This window comes from Onychomys torridus, chromosome 16, assembly GCF_903995425.1.
Source record: "Onychomys torridus chromosome 16, mOncTor1.1, whole genome shotgun sequence".
Classification (NCBI taxonomy): Eukaryota; Metazoa; Chordata; class Mammalia; order Rodentia; family Cricetidae; genus Onychomys; species Onychomys torridus.
Window position 1 is genome coordinate 29,890,988 of NC_050458.1, and position 19,725 is coordinate 29,910,712.

The 19,725-nt window shown below is 50.8% G+C and overlaps 1 protein-coding gene across 2 annotated transcripts in view; it reads right to left on the reverse strand.

Moving 5' to 3' along the window:
• Positions 1 to 16,750, reverse strand: part of Cyrib (CYFIP related Rac1 interactor B) — a 132,340-nt gene extending 115,590 nt beyond the window's left edge. Inside the window, exon 1 of one of the 2 annotated variants that reach the window (XM_036207934.1) lies at positions 16,482 to 16,750. The gene's annotated coding sequence lies outside the window, so the exon portion shown is untranslated. The remainder of the gene's footprint in view (positions 1 to 16,481) is intronic. The other variant, XM_036207932.1, reaches the window with a different exon arrangement.
• Between the last annotated feature and the right edge of the window lie 2,975 nt (positions 16,751 to 19,725).

Genomic DNA, 19,725 nt, shown 5'->3' on the forward strand with positions numbered 1-19,725 from the left:
TGCTCAAACAGGCAAGGGACAGAGGGGAGGGGGGAGGGCAGACAGCCACCATGAGAACAGGCTAATTTTGAGGACAAGGAATTCCACCCAACTTCAGAGTCGATGGAAGAACGCCCCCTGCCTCCTTAAATGCCCTTCCCACTCAACTATGGCTTTGACTTTTTAACCTTCAAAGCCTTCACCCACCTGTAGTTCACACGTGTGGACCTTGACAAGAGCCAGGGCTAAGGAAATCAAGTCCCCACTCTGGCACAGACCAGCCATGCAGCTTCCAACAAACCTTTCAACCTCCCTTGAGTTTCCATTTTCTGAAAAGCTTCCCCGAGTACTCTTGAAGCGTGGCCTCCAGTGAACTTGGCCTGTAGTCCTGAGCTCGGCCGGGGTGTTTACTAGAGTGGGGCCAAAACATAAGCACAAACTGGATGTGAGGTGCTCTGGGATGCTTAATTTAAGCCACCTTTGGACTCTTTTTGCTTCCGTCTTTCCGTTTTTTAAGCTTCAGGACTTAGTGCTTGGTCACCGCCGTGAACACAGGCCAGGAAGCTCATTGTAAATTCAGTGTCGACAACACTCGGCTCAACTCAAACCTGGCACATTGCATTCTTCAGGCACAATCTATTCATAGATGCCTGTTCCTAGAGCGAGCTCTCCATTATTCACGCTACAGAGCACTTTGTCCCATGTGTGAGACCTCTGTGGTACTGAGGACACTGGAAGGCACGGACAGTAATAGCCATAGCAGCCACACCCTGTGGATGGGCAAGGCAACATCATCCTTGGGTATGGCTGGATGTGGGAGGGGCCAGTGATCAAGGGCCTCCCCTGTGGAACACACACTCCACTCCATCCCCTTCAAGACACAACATTCAGAACCAATAAACCAGCAGATGATAGAGCGCGTGGCACATCATAGAGCTGAGGCTCAGGTGTGCCCAGCACCCTTGGAGATGGAGAGACCCAATGATGAAGCCCAGCTTGGTGCTGCCTCTGCTCCACAGGCCCCTGCTCCAGAGGTCCAAGCCATGCATGCAACTGCTACACAGCAGATGGGAAGCCAGCAGGGGTTTGCTGAGCTCATGGAATTCTCCAGTGGGTTTGGGTAGGGATGCAGTGAGCTGCTCTTTGCCAGCAGTATGCTCTATCATCCCACCTTTCACCTCCTTCCTTGAAGAATGAGGAGCATGCATGACTCAGCTCGGAGAGTCCTAGGAGGGTGAGCATCTCCTCCTTGTTCATCTCAACACAGCCAGGGAACCCAGGGACATCTCATGTCCTCTCCAAGGTGCTGACAGCAGGGAGCATAGGGCCAAGAGGAGAGATCAGCAAGCAATGAGTATAACAACAACGACTTATCTTCTGGATGAGACAAAACACCCGGTAAAACCGACTTAAGGAAGGAGGGGCTTATTCTGGCTCACAGTTTGATGGACTGAAGGAAAGAGGGGCTTATTCTGGCTCAGTTTGATGGACTGAAGGAAGGAGGGGCTTATTCTGGCTCACAGTTTGATGGTTCAGTACAAGCATGGTGGGTGGGAGCAGGAGGCAGCTGGTCACATGTCCACAGTCGGGAAGAACAGATGTAGAATGCTGGTGCCAGATCAAGACAAATTAAAAGGAAAAGGCCAGGTATATTTGAGCAAAGCACTTCTAAATGACTCTCCAGCCCCCAGAGATGAGGCGGGGGGAGGGGACAGGAGAGGAATCACATGGCCATTCTAAAGGAGGGGGCTTAAATACCCTGTAGGCACGGGGCCAGAACATGTCCTCCACAAGCTGGGTTTGTGTTCAATTATAAGCCTTGGGTGGGGACTTGGGGAGCTGGCAGTCTCTGAGGAGGAGTGCCACTGGGCGGTTTTTCTGAGAGCATGGGGTTTGGAGAGGGAGGAATGGACGGATCAAGCAGGGGTGAGCTGGAGATGCCAGCTGAACACTCAGGTCTTGTCCTTTTCTGTTTACTTATAGTTCAGGACCTCAGCCCATGGGATAGTGCCATCCACAGTCTCTGGAAATGGCTTCAAGGACATGCTCAGAGGCATGTTTACTAGGTGACTTCAAGTGCAGTCAAGTTGACAATTCTAAACACCCAAGGGTAAAGCAGATTTTTCTGGACTCTTCATAGCTAAATACCTGCTCAAGGTGCTAACACTGATGCCCTGCCACAAAAACTTACATACAGGTAAAAGCAATAAACCTATGGGCAGAGATGTATCTCGGTGGTAGAGCACTTACCTATCACGCACAGGGCCCTATATATACTACAGGGAAAACAAAAACAAAAACAACAAAAACAAAATCAAAACACCGTGTGTGGTATCCCACGCTGTAATCCCAGCATTGGGAGGCCCAGATAGAAGGATGAAGGTCAGTTACATGGTAAATGAATTCCAGGCCAACCTGGAATACATAGTGAGTCTCAAAATGAATATAAGGAGGGAGAAGAGAAGGGAAGGAAGGAAGATGGAGAAGGAGGGAAGGAAGATCTCAAGGGTGGGTGACATAAATATTTTAAAAGATAACAATTTGAATTGTCCACTCAAGGTAGAATGCAATTTGTACACTTGCTCATCAGACATACATGATGTGTCTAGAACCTTGGCTGCTGTGTACCCTTCCTTTAAAAAATGTCATGCCCAACCAGGCGGTGGTGGCTCATGCCTGTAATCCCTGCACTCGGGAGGCAGAGGCAGGCGGATCTTTGTGAGTTCGAGGCCAGCCTGGTCTACAGAGCGAGATCCAGGAAAGGCGCAAAGCTACACAGAGAAACCTTGTCTGGGGTGGGGGGGGGGGTGACAATTAAAAAAATGTCATGCCCTAAAAACACAAGGCCCTGTGTTCAATCTTCAGTATTGAAAAAAAAAAAAAAAAAAAAGAAAAGAAAATGGCTGAGGCGTTTTTAAATCAGAGTCCCTCTCAGACACAGGCGAAGACGAAGACAGCAAGTGGGTGCATGACAGACACAGAGCTCCGGGGAGAAGACAGCATTTTAAATACCACGGAGTATCTCAGAATTTGCAATTCCACAGTCAGCACAGCGCAGGCCCCCTATGGCGGCGGTGGCACCTCTGGCTGTCTGCTCCTTCTGGGCTGCTCAGAAAGGCATGTTTCCACATCCCCGTGCATCCCAGAGCACAGAGCCCTGGTGCTAGAGAGACACCTCAAGGCCCGAGGGTCACCCATCCAGCCATCCATCCAGCATACTTCCTTTTCACCTTGGGCACTTACAGACAACGCCCAGACGGAAATCCCTCTGCTGTCAGGCGTAGCTGTCAACGCATTCTCTTCAAAAAACAGGATTTTCAGGCCGTTACTGAACTGGGTACCTCTAGATTCCCTCAATCTACCCAGCTAGCTGCTCACTGGGAAGAAGCACAGTAATTCTAGAAATCTCTTGGCCTCTCTCCTAAAATGGTAATGTTGATGACTTCTGCGTAGACGCAGGAAGGCTGGCCCAGGGTGACAATTATTCAAAACAGATCAGCTGTCTGCTCATGCTGTCACTAGACCTGCTGCTGTATTAACTCAAGAGAGCCTAAGTTTTATTAATTATTGGCTGCTAAGCCAGAGAGTAAAGGTGCTGGCCACCAAGTCTGACAACCTGAGTTCAATCCCCAGGACACATATGGTGGAAGGAGATAACCAATTCCTTTGAATTGTCCTCAGGCATCTCTACATGTGTGCTGTGGCACATGCATGCTCACACACACACACACACACACACACACACACACACACACACGTAAATAAAAACAAATAAATGCAGTAATTCTTTATTGATTGGCTGGCTGTGTCTCAGTTATGAAGTAAACTTGGTTTTCTTCCTTTACCCCCGTGTGGTAGTTTGAATGTAACTGTCCCCCATAATCTCATAGGGAGTGGCACTATTAGGAGGTGTGGCTTTATTGGAATGGGTATGGCCTTGTCAGAGGAAATGTGTCACTCTTGGGGTCAGGCTTTGGGTTTCCTATGCTCAGGATACTGCTCAGTGTCTTGGTTGACTTCTGTTGCCTGCAAGATGTAGGACTCTCAGCTCCAGCATCACATCTGCCTGAACGTCGCCATGCTCCCCACCAGAATGATAATGGACTGAACCTCTGGAACTGTTTAATTCACCCAATTAAATGCTTTCTTTGTAAGAGTTGCTGTGGTCATGGTGTCTCTCCACAGCAATAGAAACCCTAAGACACCCTGGAGATGGTAAAGTGCTGGGATCCATAGAAAAAGAAAGTAGGGAAGGAGACGGAGAAAGGAAAGGGAAGGGAAAAGGAGAACAGGATGTAATCACATGACAAAATATGCAAAAAAGCAAACTCATTTGGATTCTCAGCACCTGCCACACCTCCTGATGCCATTTTTGTACATTTCCCTCAGGTCTTTTTCTACTACACACTGACTGCCTTTCCAGCTCCTCTCGCCTCTAGGGCCCTGACTTCCAGGGGCCCCGTGCCCATCTCAACCTTGTGGCCACAAGGGACTTAGGGGTCTGGCCGTGTCAAGCACGAGGTCATCTCCTTTCAAGCTGCACCAGTAGCGGCTGGGCAGATGATCTCTGGGCAACATTCTTCCCATGTTTTCTACTGTGTCTTTAGGAGAGATTCCCGAAAGTGAGTTGGCATGATCAAAGGTTGTAAAGATGCTCAGCTCCTGACATCAATCCCACAAGTATACAGCCAAGCCACTCCAGGGCACAGCCGGCCACCAGCCTAGGGGGGCAGAGCCTTCCTGTGGTGACACTTCTCAAAGTACTGGAGCTTTCTCTACCAATCAACTTGGGTGATTCAGATGCTCCCCAGCTCTCCCTGGATCCCAGATGCTCCCCAGCTCTCCCTGGATCCCAGATGCTCCCCAGCTCTCCCTTGATCCCAGATGCTTCCCCAGTTTTCCCTTGATCCTGGGTGCTCCCCAGCTCTCCCTTGATCTCAGGTGCTTCCCAGCTCCTCCTTCATCCTATGTGCTCCACAGCTCTCCCTTGATCCTAGGTGCTCCCCAGCTCTCCCTTGATCTCAGGTGCTCCCCAGCTCTCCTTTGATCCCGAATCACAGGTGCTCCCCAGCTCTCCCTTGATCACAGGTGCTCCCCAGCTCTCCCTTCCCACCTGGACAATCCACAAGACACTGAAGAAAACCCCAGAAGATGGAATCCAACAGAGGAAAAGGGGATACAAAAGACCAGACTCCTTGTTTTTATTGAATTGTCCAGTGTCTTAAGCCAAAGATGAACTCACACTAGAAGAGAGATGTTTTCCAGCTACATTCCCGGGACATCATGAAGGAAGAGACGGCTGGGGACATTGGAAGCCACACCTACAGTATTCCTCTGTCCTTCTGAGGGGAGGTCAGAAGGCAGGCAGGGAGCACCCGGATGGTCTCCCCACTTCCCACATTCCCTGCTGTAACTCTGAGAAGCTGCAGGAGCAAAGTATAGTTTTGTTATGTTTTGGGGGACCTCGGGGACCAAGCACAAGCGTCCCCACTGCCAGCGCTTTCAGATCAACTTCAAGAAGGGGCGAGAATAACCACGAACTCACTCAGTGATCAGGAGACTCTCTTTCATTAAAAAACACAAAGTCAGGCCCTGTCCAGTCCAAAGAGGTCACTCCTCTCGTCCCCGAGTGTCCCGCACAGAGAGCCAGAGCCACTAAAACCTTCCTGAAGGGCCATCACACTTGAGCAGAGACCCTGGGGTGAGAGAAGACAGGCACACCTCACCTGCCCAACCCGCCCTGGCACCAGCAGAACTCCCAGGCACACTGACTATGTCCCCTCTGTGTCACAGTAGACAAACCTTGCTCACCTAAGCCAGATTCAACGGCACTCACAAAGACTAATTTTTTTTTCATTCTTTCTATTCATTTAAAAAAACAAAAAACAAACAAACAAACAAACAAAAAACTTGTCAGGCAGTGGAGGAACACACCTTTAATCCCAGCACTGGAGAGGCAGAGGCAGACAGATCTCTGTGAGTTCAAGGCCAGCTTGGGCTACAGAGTGAGTTCCAGGAAAAGGCTCCAAAGCTACACAGAGAGCCCGTCTCAAACAAACAAACAAACCAAAAAACCAAACTTAGGGGTTGGGGGCTGTGATGTGGCTCAGCAGGTAGACTACAGGCCTATTACAACCAAAGCCCTGAATCCCCCCGCCCAAGAAACTGAGTCTGACATTCCAGCACTCAGGGGACATAGGCAGGAGGATCACCAGCTTAAGGTCATCCTTACTATACGGTGAGTTAGGGGCCAGCCTGGGCTACAGGGGACCCTGCTACAGAAAAACAGGGGTTGTTGATTTAGCTCAGTGGTAGAGAACTTACCCCCAACACCAGAAAAGAAATAATAAATTTGGATTATGACTGCTGTACAGTGATAGTGTATTTACACAAATAACACCCCTGCGGCCCTGGGTCCCATGCCCAGAAATAAGTATGAACAAATACAGTTGATACTGTAAATAACGTAGACAGGTATTCTTGTGCTGCTTGTCACACTCCTCTCTATTTGCTTCTTCTTTCACACTCAGAGGTGCTGCTGCTGCTGCATGTGCATGTGTGTTGTGTGTGTAACTGTATCTGTGTGTGTTTATGTATGGCTATGTAGATGTCCGTCTGTGTCTCTGTGTACATCTCTGTATGGTTGTCTCTGTGTGTCTATGTGCACAGGGGAGGACACCAGATTTCCTGCTGTATCCCTCTCTACCTTTTTCCTCCTCAATCAGGCTCTCTCACTGAACCTTAGGCTAGTTGCCAGCAAGCCCCAGTGATCTCTCCTATTTCCCCACAGTGCTAGAGTTATCGATGTGCACCCGGCCACACCCCGTTTTTCACATGGGATTCAAACTCAGCAGCATCCTTTCTTCCACACTGGACCATTTCCAGGATTCCAGGGGCTGTACCTTTGAGTGTCAACCTGACCACACAGCATTCCGGTCTCAGCCCAGTGTGTGGAGCACTGTCCTTTGGGATGGGGCTGGGTCAGCGAGCATCGGCTCTGTGAAGTTTCGCCTGCCGGGCTGACTTCCCCTTGTCAGTGGTCAGTCAGTTCTCCTCTCCTTTGGTATTCTGGGTCTTAAGCAAGGACTGCCGTTCAGAGACGATTAGAAAACTAGCCTGTCTCAAACGACAACAGGAAACCAATACTCCAGGCTGACGGGCACATACAAGAACCAGTAACTTCATACCCCTCCTCCCCAGGACAGTCTAGTCCAGAGAACTAATTCTCCCTGTAACCACGCACTAGCTGCATGCCTTTGCAAGGCTTTGACCCCCACTGCCTGGTAAGTCACTCATGATTTTCAAGCTCCTGTAAAACACTGGGAAACTCACACCACCTCTCCATGGCATGTCTAAATAGGTACCACTTTGCAGGGGAATCAGAGAATTAGTCCCCCACCCCCAACTCCGAGGGATGAGGTTACACTGTGCTGGGCCCCTGACCTCAACACTGGTGCGGTAGGGCCCCAGGGTCAGTCCCCTCCCAAGTGGAGGTGCTTCCTCTTTCACTGTCTGGCCCATGGCTCAAAACTTACTCATCCCATTTCCTCTATGGGCCATGGCCTGAGAAGTGCTGGGGACACAACCTGGTGACCTTCAGGGTTTTTCCTGTCTCACACCAACTGCCCAGTCCCCAACCATGCAGAACCTGAGACATCTGTAAAGGGTAATGGATTAGTCCAAATTATCACACCTCTAATAGGGCCAGGCTTCAGTATCTCTTGAGAGTGCTCTTTAAAAATAGGGATTCGAGGTATGGAGTCGCGGCCTATGCTTTTTAATTCACACACTCGGGAAAGCAGAGGCAAATGAATCTATTTGAACTTGAGACTGGTCTATTCTACACAGCCAGTTCCAAGCCAAACAGGGCTACACAGTGAGACCCTAACTCAAAAAGAAAAACAATTTTTTTTTTAAGTGGGGATTCTGGGTTTGAGGGTATGACTCAGTTGGTAGAGTACTTGCCTAGCATACACAAAGCCCTGGGTTGTAAGATTTTTTTCGAGACAGGGTTTCTCCATGTTGCTTTGGTCCCTGTCCTGGATCTCGCTCTGTAGACCAGGCTGGCCTCGAACTCACAGAGATCCACCTGCCTCTGCCTCCCGAGTGCTGGGATTACAGGCGGGCGCCACCACCGCCTGGCAGCCCTGGGTTTTAATCCCAATCACCCCATAAAGTAAGCATGGAGGCACATGCCTGTAATCCCAACAGCTGGGAGGTAGAGACAGGAAGATCGGGAGTTGAAAGTCATCTTCAGCTACATGGACTGAAGTCACCCTGGGCATAGATGAGGCTACCTTAAAAATAAAAACAAAAAACTGAAATGGATGGGGAAGACAGCTCAGACAAAACTGCCTGCCCATAAGCACGAGGAGCTGAATTTGGACCCCCAGCACCCTAGCAAACACCAGGCCCAGTGGTGCATCTGTAACCCCAGCACTGGATGAGCAGAGACGGGCAGGTCCCTGGAGCTCATTGGCCAGCCAGTCTAGCCACTTGGTGAGCTCCAGGTCCAGTGAGAAACTGTCTCAAAACACAAAGTGGAAAAAAAAAATAGAGGAAAACACCCGATGTTGACCATTCACACACACACACACACACACACACACACACATTCATACATCTCTCACACACATACATCACACACACACACACACACACACACACACACACACACACACACGCACGCTGGGGGTGGGCATTCACATGTACATACACCCAAACACATACATACATACATCTCTCTCACACGCGCGCGCACACACACACATACACACACACAACATACATCCCCAAATAAGTAAATTTCAAAAAAATAATTATTTTTAAGTATTCTGGCCTCTCCCCAGGCAGGTTTGACACACCCCAGGCACTCACGAAGGGATGAAATGCTGCAGAAGATACACACACGCACGCACGCACGCGCGCGCGAGAAAGAGAGAGAGAGAGAGAGAGAGACAATTCTGGCAAGTACTCATGTTGAAGAGTTGGAAAACAAGCACATAAGGGGTGCGTTTGAATCCCCGACCCGCCTTCTGATCTTAAGTCACCAAAGACCAGTGTAGTACAGACCCCACACTCTTCAGCTCAAATTCTCTCTCTCTCTCTCTCTCTCTCTCTCTCTCTCTCTCTCCAGAAACATGAGCCTACAGCCTTTCCTTCCCTGCCCATCTCATCTCCCGAGGGGTGCTTGTCACAGGCAGAGAAGTGTTGACCACATGACACCCTGCAAATACAAATGCCACCAAATCCACAGGGTGTCAAGAGGAATCTTAGGGGCTGGGAAGATGGCTTAGTGGGTAAAGAACCTGAGTTTGATCCCCAGAACCCACATTTAGAAAAAGGGTATGGTAGTCTAACAATAGTGGGGACGAAGAGACAGGCAGATCCCTGAGGCTCACGGGCTAGCCTAATTGGTTAGCCCTAGGCCCGTAAAAGACTATCTCAAAAAAAAAAAAAGTTATCTGTGGAATGACACCCAAGGTTGTCCTGTGGTTCATACACATAGATGTACACACACACACACACACACACACACACACACACACACAAACACACACACACACAGTGTCTTGAGAAATCTTATTACTATAATCAGTTTCCCACCAACTTTACAAAAAAATTTCTACACGGAGACTTGCCTGCAATAAGGAACCCAGGGCTGTCTGGTGAGTCACCACAGTCATATGCCATCCTAAGGGGAGATCTCAGGCCAGTAATCCCCCAGGATGTGGGGAGAACCCGCTCCCCCATCTCGCCCCCTAGAGAGTCCAGCCAGAAAGCCCTTGCTCCAGATGGGGCCACTCCATACTTTCTGAATTAGGTTCACAGGACCCTGGAAAGATGCGAGAGAGAAGTGGGCACTCAAGGTGATGTGGAATGTTTGAATTCCCGCTCTGCTTCCTATTAGCCTTAGTTTTCTCAACTGCAATGTGATGATAAATACGATCTGCCTCGCCAAGTGCCTGGGAGACAGGCTACCCAAAACTCAAAAGGCAGAATGAACACACGTACTGTTCTGTGAGAGAGAGATTTCGCCAGGAGCTTAACTGCCTGAACTCGCTCCCCACTCTTCCTTGAGCCAAGCTCCTGCCCTTCCTTGCTGGTGCCTGGTGCCTGAAGAAAACTGGGCTGGAGGGAGAGGCTGGGCTTGGGTCAGCCAGAAGAAACAAACCCCAGCTCCCTCCAGCTCCACACTGCTCAGGCCCCATAGGGATTTGTGTGAGTGACAGCCAGACTCCGTCTGTTCCCCATGGGGCTGCATCACAGGCCTGGTGCACAGCAGCCCCCTGCTTTATTACTTTGTTGAATGGTGGGAGAGATCCCATGCCTCCATCACCGAACTAAGAACTGGTGAGAGCTAGGGACACGTGTTCAGGGAATGACTGTAAACCCATTTCAGAACACACAGGATAGCCATTTGTTGCGTCTCTCCACAAGCCTGTAAGATCGGCGTGTGTTCCAAGCTACTCTTTGGTGCCCAAGGTGACAGAACAGTACAGAAGACCTGGGTTCAGGGGATCGGAGCAGACATTGGGGGATGGGACTTCCCAAGTTTCACTTCCGTACCCTCTTCTATGTCCTACTTCACTCTGGTTTTAAACAAGGCTGGGTCTCGGGAAATCACTAGCAGGACAGACCTTCCTCGGCTCTTCCAATGCTCCCCATCTCTGAGTCCTAGTCCTGGGGGGGGTACTGTACAGACCAGGGACACATGTGACAGAGCAGCACCTGAATGCCCAACTTCAAGCCAAACTCACAGAAGCATTTTCAAAGAGCTACAACAGCCTGGAAAATGGGCACTGAGATGCCAGCAAGGTCATACAACTTGCGAGCGAATTCAGTCGGTCAGTATGAACCAAGGCACTCCTGCTCCATGGGCCCCATTTCTCACGCCACCACTGGCTCCTTTCAAAGATGCCGACCTCTTGGGCAGAGCATCCAGTGTTGGGTAAAGACACCTCAACAGACTAAGAACATCAAATTCGCAGCCCATCTCTGGTCCATAAAAATCTGGCTCTCTGTGTGTCCCTCAGAAAGCCTACTGCTCAAGGAACATCAAGGGCCTCAGGACCCCAGTGTCTCTAAAGATGTGCCAGCAGACATCCTTGGCACAGTGGGCCAGGGGAAAAGCTGGGCTTTGTAACCAGAAGGCCTTGAGTCCCAGCCCTGATTCTGCCCTTGAGCATGTCTTTTGCCTCTGGGTCCCCATTGCCTTGGCAGGTTAAAGGAGAGGGACAGTGTGCTCAAGCCTGGGACTCTAGGCATGAAGGTCCTACTCAGGCTCAGCCACAATCAGACCCCGTGGGAAGAGCAGTGTGCTCACACTCTCTCCACCCCCTGTATCCTCTCCAGACCTTCTGGGTTCACCTGAGTTGAGAAGACACTTGCTGACAGGTTAACAGAGGGCTTCCTTCTCCATCATCTGCATCCACTCCATGACTGGACTCAGGACTATCCTGGACCCCCATCATTTAACAATGTATTTTCAATACACCTGCCTCTGCCGCTAGCTGCCTTGGGAACCTACAGGGGCATATATCAGATTTGCCTGTCTTCCTGGTCCAGGTCAGTGAGGGGAGAAGCAAGATGGTAAAGCGGGATGATCCCCAAGTACACCTTACTGAATGTGTGGCTCACAGACCAGAGGCATCATAACCGGTGGCAAATATAGACTCTCAGGCCACCCAGACCTGACTCAGACTGTGGGGTAAGGCCCAAGTGACTCGGCACACACTCAAGCTTGGGAAGCAAGCCTCTCAAAGGACCACCTCATGCCTCTCAAACTATGGGCCTGACAAGGACTCACTCTGGCCCAGTATTAATTAAGGGTCTGGCCTAGGGAACATCATGGAAGAGAAGGAATGTAGAGCACGTGGGAGGGATAGAGTGCTGTGGGACACTGAGGTCTGGGCATGATGTGGCCATTGCATCATATCACACCCTCACAACAGCTGTGATGACCTGCACGAGACTGGGCCATCAACAGCCTGCCATGAAAGGGGAGGAGCATTTTCTTTCCTGAAAAATGCCTGTTCTCCAGTACACAACCCTAGTTAAATAAAGGATATGAAAGGATACCACACACACACACACACACACACACACACACACACACACACACACACAGAGAGAGAGAGAGAGAGAGAGAGAGAGAGAGAGATTTCATAATGAAACCCATTATCATGTGTAATTAATATGTGATTTTTTTTTTTTTTTTAAAGAGATCGGTCTTAGGAACCTTCAAGAACCTTCTGTGGAAGACAAAATGGGACCTGAAATGTATATACCCCAGGAGGCATCAAGGCACGGGTTACTTCACTACCCTCGAGTCTCACGGGTACCCCAGCTTTGACAGCTGGCACTGGTCCTTGTCCCTCAAATCTTCACCCTCTCACCCCACAAACAGGCTGACACACAGGAGCTGTCCACTGACCCCTCACAGGTCCTTCATCCGCATTCCAAAAACGCGCTTCCCTCCTGGCTCTTGCCACGAAAGGGAGCCTTTCTGAGCACAGTTTCCATTTTTTAATAAGCCCTGCAGTTCCTCCAACGGTTTCAGATGATCTGAAATATTATTAAAAAAAACCACTCTCAGGCACACTTCTTCCACCAGACCTCGTCGACTTCGATTATTCATATATTTATGAACGATGTTCATGGAGCAGATGGCAGCTAGTAAGCCTTCGACAAGTGGGAGAGAAAAAAATCAATGGGACAGAATGTAAACTGGATGACTCGCCCATGTAGCCTTGCCGACAAGCTCAGATGGAATCATCTCCCATTCAGTGGAAGCCCATACAACAGCCGGTCAACAATTGGATGAAAATAGCACTCTTGGACTTCACAGCGCCTGCAGACTCCAGAGCTCTTCTAGGAATAGCCTGCCAGCCCAGGGCTGCTTCCCAAGCAGAACTGAGTGGGGATTGGGGGGGGGGGGGGGGACGACAGAATGATGGCATCAGGTGAGGACAGGGAGAGCCTCATAGAGGTGAAGTGATAGACATTTACGGAGTGCCGACAGTGTGCAGCACACTCTGTGGCGTCAACCTGTGTTGATCCCAACGCCAGGTCCAGATGGCCAGCATTACTCCCCGTGTTACAGATGAAGAAGGTCCAAAGAGAGAGGAAAGACTTTGTCCAAGGTAACATTGCCTCTAAGCAGGGAATGTGGGCAATCTGAGCCCCAAACCTACACCCTCAGGGCCTCTGGCAATAGAAAAGGATGGGGAAGTAACTGTCCCTCATCTGTATCCTTGACTACGAAGCCATCTTTCAACCTGAGGCCATCCAGCCTTCAGGACTATGTGAAGACTCAACTCTAAAGCTCTACTAAAACAACCTGAACCTGGTCCCCCTGAGACCCAGGGGAAGTGAGGTCTTGCTGGGAAAACAGGAAGAAGATGGAAAAGTTCTAGAAGATAAGGGGTGGGTGTCACAAGCACCTGGAGGGCGAACGAATTGAGAGAGAAACAGAGAAAGAGGTAAGGGGAGCTGGCAGGGGCAAGCCTCTCTACCTGGAGCTGCAGAGACACAGAGCACACACACTGTCTTCAGCAACCTATGGAAATCATCCCCCTCTTCAGGAAGTTGGTAGTCCTCCCTCCCTGGTCCCCTCTCACTTTCTCTCTGGAAGTTTCACATCAGTTGAAACAGAAAGGAGCTTGCACAGTGGTTTCGCCTGTCCTCTGACAGGAAAGACTGCCATTACTGTTGCCATAACTGTCCCGCTCCCAGGGCTTCCGTCACCTAACTGTCATGGAGACACAACCAACCCCCATGACTCATCTGCCCATTTTACAGATAAGAACACTGCACAGTAGCTTGGATGTGCACTGTGCACAAGAAAGAAATGGTTTAAATGCAGACCCTACTCTTCTCTGGATACCCAGGGCAATGGGCATGGGCTGGAACTATTTCAGCCGTTCCCAGACAGGAAAAGAGGGCTTCAAGGTGATGCTGACCTAAGATTACATGCTGACCACACAGATGAACCCATGTTTCGTTGTTAGGGGTGTGTGTCTGTTCCAGACAGGGGCTCACTACATAACACAGGCTGGTCTTGAACCAGTGATCTTCCTGGCCCAGCAACCCCAGTGTTACAATTACAGGTAGACACCAACACACCCAGCTGAAATAACATCAATTTTAAATCTACAAGGCACAACCTCGGATGGTTTTGCTAAAGATAGGCAAGTCCCATACCACCAAAGCCACAGAATGGTGGTCTCTTCAACTAACGAGATGGCAGAGATGGTGAACATGAGGCCACAAGCTCCTGACATGTATCAGTGTCTCTTAGGAGTCCTTTCTGTACACCAGTCTCTGGATTCTTATGCAAGGCCTGCCAGGGACCAGGATCTACGACTTCACTTCAGGAAGAACCACCAGAGGACAACGCCAAGGTCACTTAGAGGCCAGATGCTGCCCTTGAGATGTAGACGGAATGTATTCACGAAGAAAGCAGGGGAAACCAGCACTTTCTCATTCGTTCTGTCAGAAAATAGGTGCATCCCTGCCAGTATAAGTCAGGCGGCCTGCCAGGCGTCAGGAGACACAAAGGCATTCAGAATGCAGCAGGACAACCAGAACCCCAGATGAGCTTTGCAGCCCAAAGGCTTAGCTGGTGACCCTGCACCTGCCTCTCATGAGCTGAGAGTTTTGGGAAGCCCTGGCCTCTCTCCAAGTCTGAGTGAAATGAAAATTCCCTCTTGCCACACAGGTAACGGTGGCCACTGTGTGAATGACAGGCAACAATGTCATTCAGGAGAGGCTTGCTTGCCTCTAAATGAATGGACATGAGCTGGACATGGGTGCACACACCTGTAGTCTCAGCACTCAGGAAGCTAAGGCCTGAGCATTTACCACAAGTTCCGGGCCAGCCTATGCTACATCATGAGATCTCGTCTCAAGAACTTCAAAAACCAGACAAATAACAGTAGCTCTCAGACTTATCCCCTGCACTGAGGTGAAACACCACCACCTCCAAGGTTTTCAGAGAGGGGCTCAGAAAGCTTTAGACCTTGAAGAACAGGGATGGCTATCAGAGGAAGCAATATTTCTTTAAAATTTCCCGAAGTGCACAAACTCATCTTAGCCCTTTATCCAAAAGCCATTTCTGTATATCCCTAACACCCAACACACACACACACACACACACACACACACACACACACACTCCTCATAATCCACAGCATGCTTATTACAAAGTGCCTCCCCAGGAAGAAAGCCCAGTTGTGTGCCCCATCACAGGAGAAAACCCACCTCTCTTTAGCCTCCTTCCCAGTTACATGGAGCCCAAACCCTGGGAAATCATCCTAGCTGGCAACCTTGCCAGCCACCTCCGCTTTCATCTGGCCATAGAAAAAAGAAAAAAAAAGAAAAGATGCTTCCTTTTTATGCACACTGAATACAACCCGACCCCTCCAAGAATAGGAAGAGTCTCATAGTCAGAGCAGAAACGTCTTCACTGGGAATCACTATTTCCTCCAGGTCTCAGTGGATTTCTGGAGGCTGTGGTAGCAAAATATGGCTCTGGTGATTATGGGGTGGAAATGAAGGGTAAAGGAAGCAAAAATGAGGAAGCATACGGGCTCACTTCTCAAAAATTTACCATCCACCAACTCATGTCACAACTATGGGGGGGGGGGGCGCACCCTGTGCTCCAGGCACGTGTCTTAGGGAATGGAGACATTAAAGGTGAGGTGACATTCCCATCCTGTACCTCAAGGCCCATTTACTCAAAGCAGCCCATTTTACAGACAAGGAGCTTAAGACCGGGAGACCGTAGCCAACTTGCCCAAGGTCACAAAAATAGTGCGTTGCAGGACTGGGAATTAGACAGAGGTGCACAATCCACGTGACTCTCCCCTGCTGCGCCACCTTCACACTCAAGCCCTCCCCCACCCCTCCATTTCTAGCAGCAGGGTGGGGATCAAAGACAACCCGCTAGGGCTCTGCCTGCAAAGGAAGTCCAGGTTCCTCTTTCCTCCCACCCCAGACACAAAACCCACATTTGGAGGGCACACGGGTTCCTTCCAGACCTACTGTGTGTGCACGACCCCCGGAAAGCCCTGCAGGCTGCAAATGCATCCACCTCTCAACACTGAACTTCCATTAAAAAAAAAAGATGATGATGATGATGATGATGTTGATGATGAAGAAAACATAACAGGCAAAGAGGAAGTAATGTTTAAACGCCGGCAGGGGTCGGCGCAGGAGGAAGTCGGGCCAGTGCAAGTCTATTCGCCCTTTTGGTTCCTCAATTCGGTCGCCTGGCCTGGAAAAACCCCTGATGAAGTTAGCGGGAGGGCAACGCGGGGCTCGGATCAGGCCCTGCAGCGCTCACCTGGCCTGCAAGAGGGGTGTGCCCAGGGACGGCCACTCGGACCCCGCGCCCCTGCCTCGGGGTGCACGCCGCCCCAGGCACTCGCTCCCTCCCTGCAGCCCGGTGGACCAGGGCGGCGACGCCGCAGCGGACTCCCCGCGGGCCCTGCACGTACCTGGCAGCCCGATGGGCGGGCGAGCGGGCGGCGGGAGCCTGCGGTGCACACACGCCGCTTCCGGGTCGGCGGCTCGCGCGTCCCCGCCGCAGGTTCGCGAGCGGCCCCGCCGCGGCGGCAGCAGCAGCAGCAGCAACAGCAGCAGCAACAGCAGCGCCCCGGCCCCGGCGCGGCCAGAAATCGCTATAAAAGGAAGAGGCGGCGAGGAGGAAGAGGAAGCGCTGTTTACCTTCACAGCCCAGCCCGGCGCCGCACAAAAGGAGGACGCGGCGACGCGCCGCCCCCCGCGCCCCGGCCCCGCCGCACCACGGGCCCCGCGTCACTGCGCCCGGGACCGCCCCGCGTCGCCCCCGCCCCAGCCCGCCGGGTGACCTTGGGCGAGTCCCGGGCGCGCAGGCCCGACCCCCAGGGCGCAGGGCACCCGCGGCTCCTCTCTCACCTGGGATGAGGGGGGTCTAGATGCACGCGTCCCAGGCCCTGCCACCTGCCTGGCGGCTCCAGGCCCCGGGCTGCCTCGGGAGCTAGGCAAAATCCCTGCCAGGCAGAACACCTACAGGGTCCAGTGGTGCAAGCCCACGGGGACCAATAAAGCAGAGGCAATGGGCGGTGGGGGTCTGGGCTACCCACATGGCCATCCCAGGACTTGTCGTGGGGGAAACTCCCCAATTAATATCTCCTTGCTGAGAGTCCCAATTCTGTTGTTGTGGGAAACCCTGTCTTGCCCCTTGTCTAGGACGAGATTAAGGGGCATCTTTGCTTCTTTTACTCCCCTGTCCTCAAGCCTATGTCATCGTTATCTTAATAGTGAACCAGATTTTTTTTCTAGAATATATAGTGTTATGTAAAACAACTTTTTCCTGACCTCTAACATGGTATCAAAAGGGTTACACCCACAGTTTTCATTACCCTCCCTCTTCAGTCTTCCCACTCCCCCAACTGTGCTGGAGGATTTGGGGTGTGCCTAAATAACATCAGGGACTGATTTACCTGATCTATTTCATCTTTTTTTGGTGGTGGTGGGGGGGGGGGGGTTGAGGCAGGGTTTCTCTGTGTAGCCCTGACTGTCCTGGAACTCACTTTATAGACTAGGCTGGCCTCGAACTCACAGAAGTCCTCCTGCCTCGGCCTCCCGAGTGCTGGGATTAAAATCATGCGCCCTGCCTCTGCCAATCCCACCCTGCTGGTCCATTTCATCTTTAATAAAGGTGTGTCCTGATTTTCCTTAGCCAGTTCAGGGAGCTCGGGGCTGTTGGAATGGACTCCAGGAGGGCTTTCAAGGACTTAGGGTGTAGTGCTATTTAGTGTCACTCCTGATGATAGTTTGCTTGCACTGGGACAAGCAAGAAAAGTTGTATGGCCCATTTGGAGCAGAAGTCCTTTCCAGAAGTTTCAGGAGGGATTTAGGCTAAGGGAGGAAAAGAATTGCCTGAGAGGCCAAAGGCATGAGTTCAAATCCTCCCTCGCCACTGCATTTTATGGCCTTGGGCCAACCTCAAAGCCTGCCAGGGCATCAGCAACCCTTGGCTGTGAAGGAAGGGAGCCGATGCCATCTTACAGTGTGAGAAGTGGTCTGAATAATGAGTCACTGGTCAGCTATAAACTTGAGGAGAGCTGGGCAGTGGCAGCAGATGCTTTTAATCCCAGCACTCAGGATTAAAACAGAGGCAGGTGGATCTCTGTGAGTTCGAGGCCAACCTAGTCTACAGAGCAAGTTCCAGGACAGCCAGGGCAGTTACACAGAGAAACCTTTTCTCAAAAAAGCAAGCAACCAAACAAACAAACAAGCAAAAGAAAAGAAAAGAAAAGAAAAACTTGAGAAACAGGCTTGAACCTGGCAGAGCGGAGCAGCCTGTGAACAGGTCTTAATTCTGGATGCTCACAGAGTGAACTAGGTGCCAAAGGCTATGCACACCTCACTTAGCTCGCACCACGGTCTATGAAGCAGCCTGCCCAGAGTTAAACAAGAAGACGCCAAAGCTGGGACAGATGGCATCAGCCTGAGGTCATACCTATCACATACCAGTGGAACCAGGCATGTACCCAGGCTGTCTCACTGAAGCCAAAGGACTTGCCCAATCTGAGTGTCACTGTGAAATGGGACAGTAATGAATCCATATGCGGAACCTAGGACTCACCACTGTTGCTATTTCTATTGGAATGATTGTTAAAGATGGAAGGACCAGAAGTTTTCTAGGAAGCTGGGAGCGACGGTCTTCAAACAACTTAGGACAGTTGGGGGCCTGGGTATGGGTGGGAGACAAGAAGAGCAGGGGAGGGTGAGGGCATGGTCAGGGCACCACGCTCAGCCTGCACTCCACTGAGTTCAGCACTTGCTAGGATGGAGTCTGATGGGCTTACCTGTCTGTGTACCTCACATAGGAAAGTCTCTGCTCACTCACTGGCCCCAGTGAGACTGAGTCAGGCTTGTTCAACCAGACCTTGATATACTTGACAGACTCAAGCAAATGGAGAGCTGGAAATAGAGTTTGCGGAGCCTTTGGCAAGTCTGTGGTGGCCTGGGATATCAACCCAGACAGCGAATAGTGAATTCCAATATCCTGGAAGGAATCCCACCTGCCATTTCCAACGGTGCAAGAGCACAGGCAAGACATGTAACCCCTGACTCTAATGTGCCCATCTGTAAATGGGACTGATGATGTCATCTCCTGGTATAGGAAGGACCTACTATATGATGAGAAAATGAATGTTACATTATTTATCAACTGGGATGCCATCTTTTAATCTTAATAGTAAAACTGGATCTCATGGCATCTTTCAAGCAAAAGCTGCAATTCCCTTTCACGTGTGCAAAAAGCCCTTTACAAAGATGCCTCTAAAATATGTCTTGCGTGATTTGCAGGATCAGGTGCTGTTCCGTGTAAAAAGCGACAGAAGGTGGAAGTCAGGTGACTCAGGTACTTATTTTGTCCTGCTGGGTTAGCAGTTTGCAAGTAAACAGATTGTACATCCCATCATGGCCAAAGCAAACACAGGGAAGGCCTCTTACCTACTTGCGGGGCTTCCCACCCCTCCATTCCGGCCATTCACCTTTTCTCACCCTCTGGTCCCAGAGCTGACGCAGAAGATACTAACCCAGCCTGAGCTTGCAAAGATGCCACATGGGGACACAGCAGGGCATGTGGAAGATATCTGTAGATGGCTTGCTCACCAACACCTCAGGCCCCACATCCCCCTCAGTGAAGTAGGGTGCCCTGCTATAGCGTGAAGCTAAAGCCCAGACAGT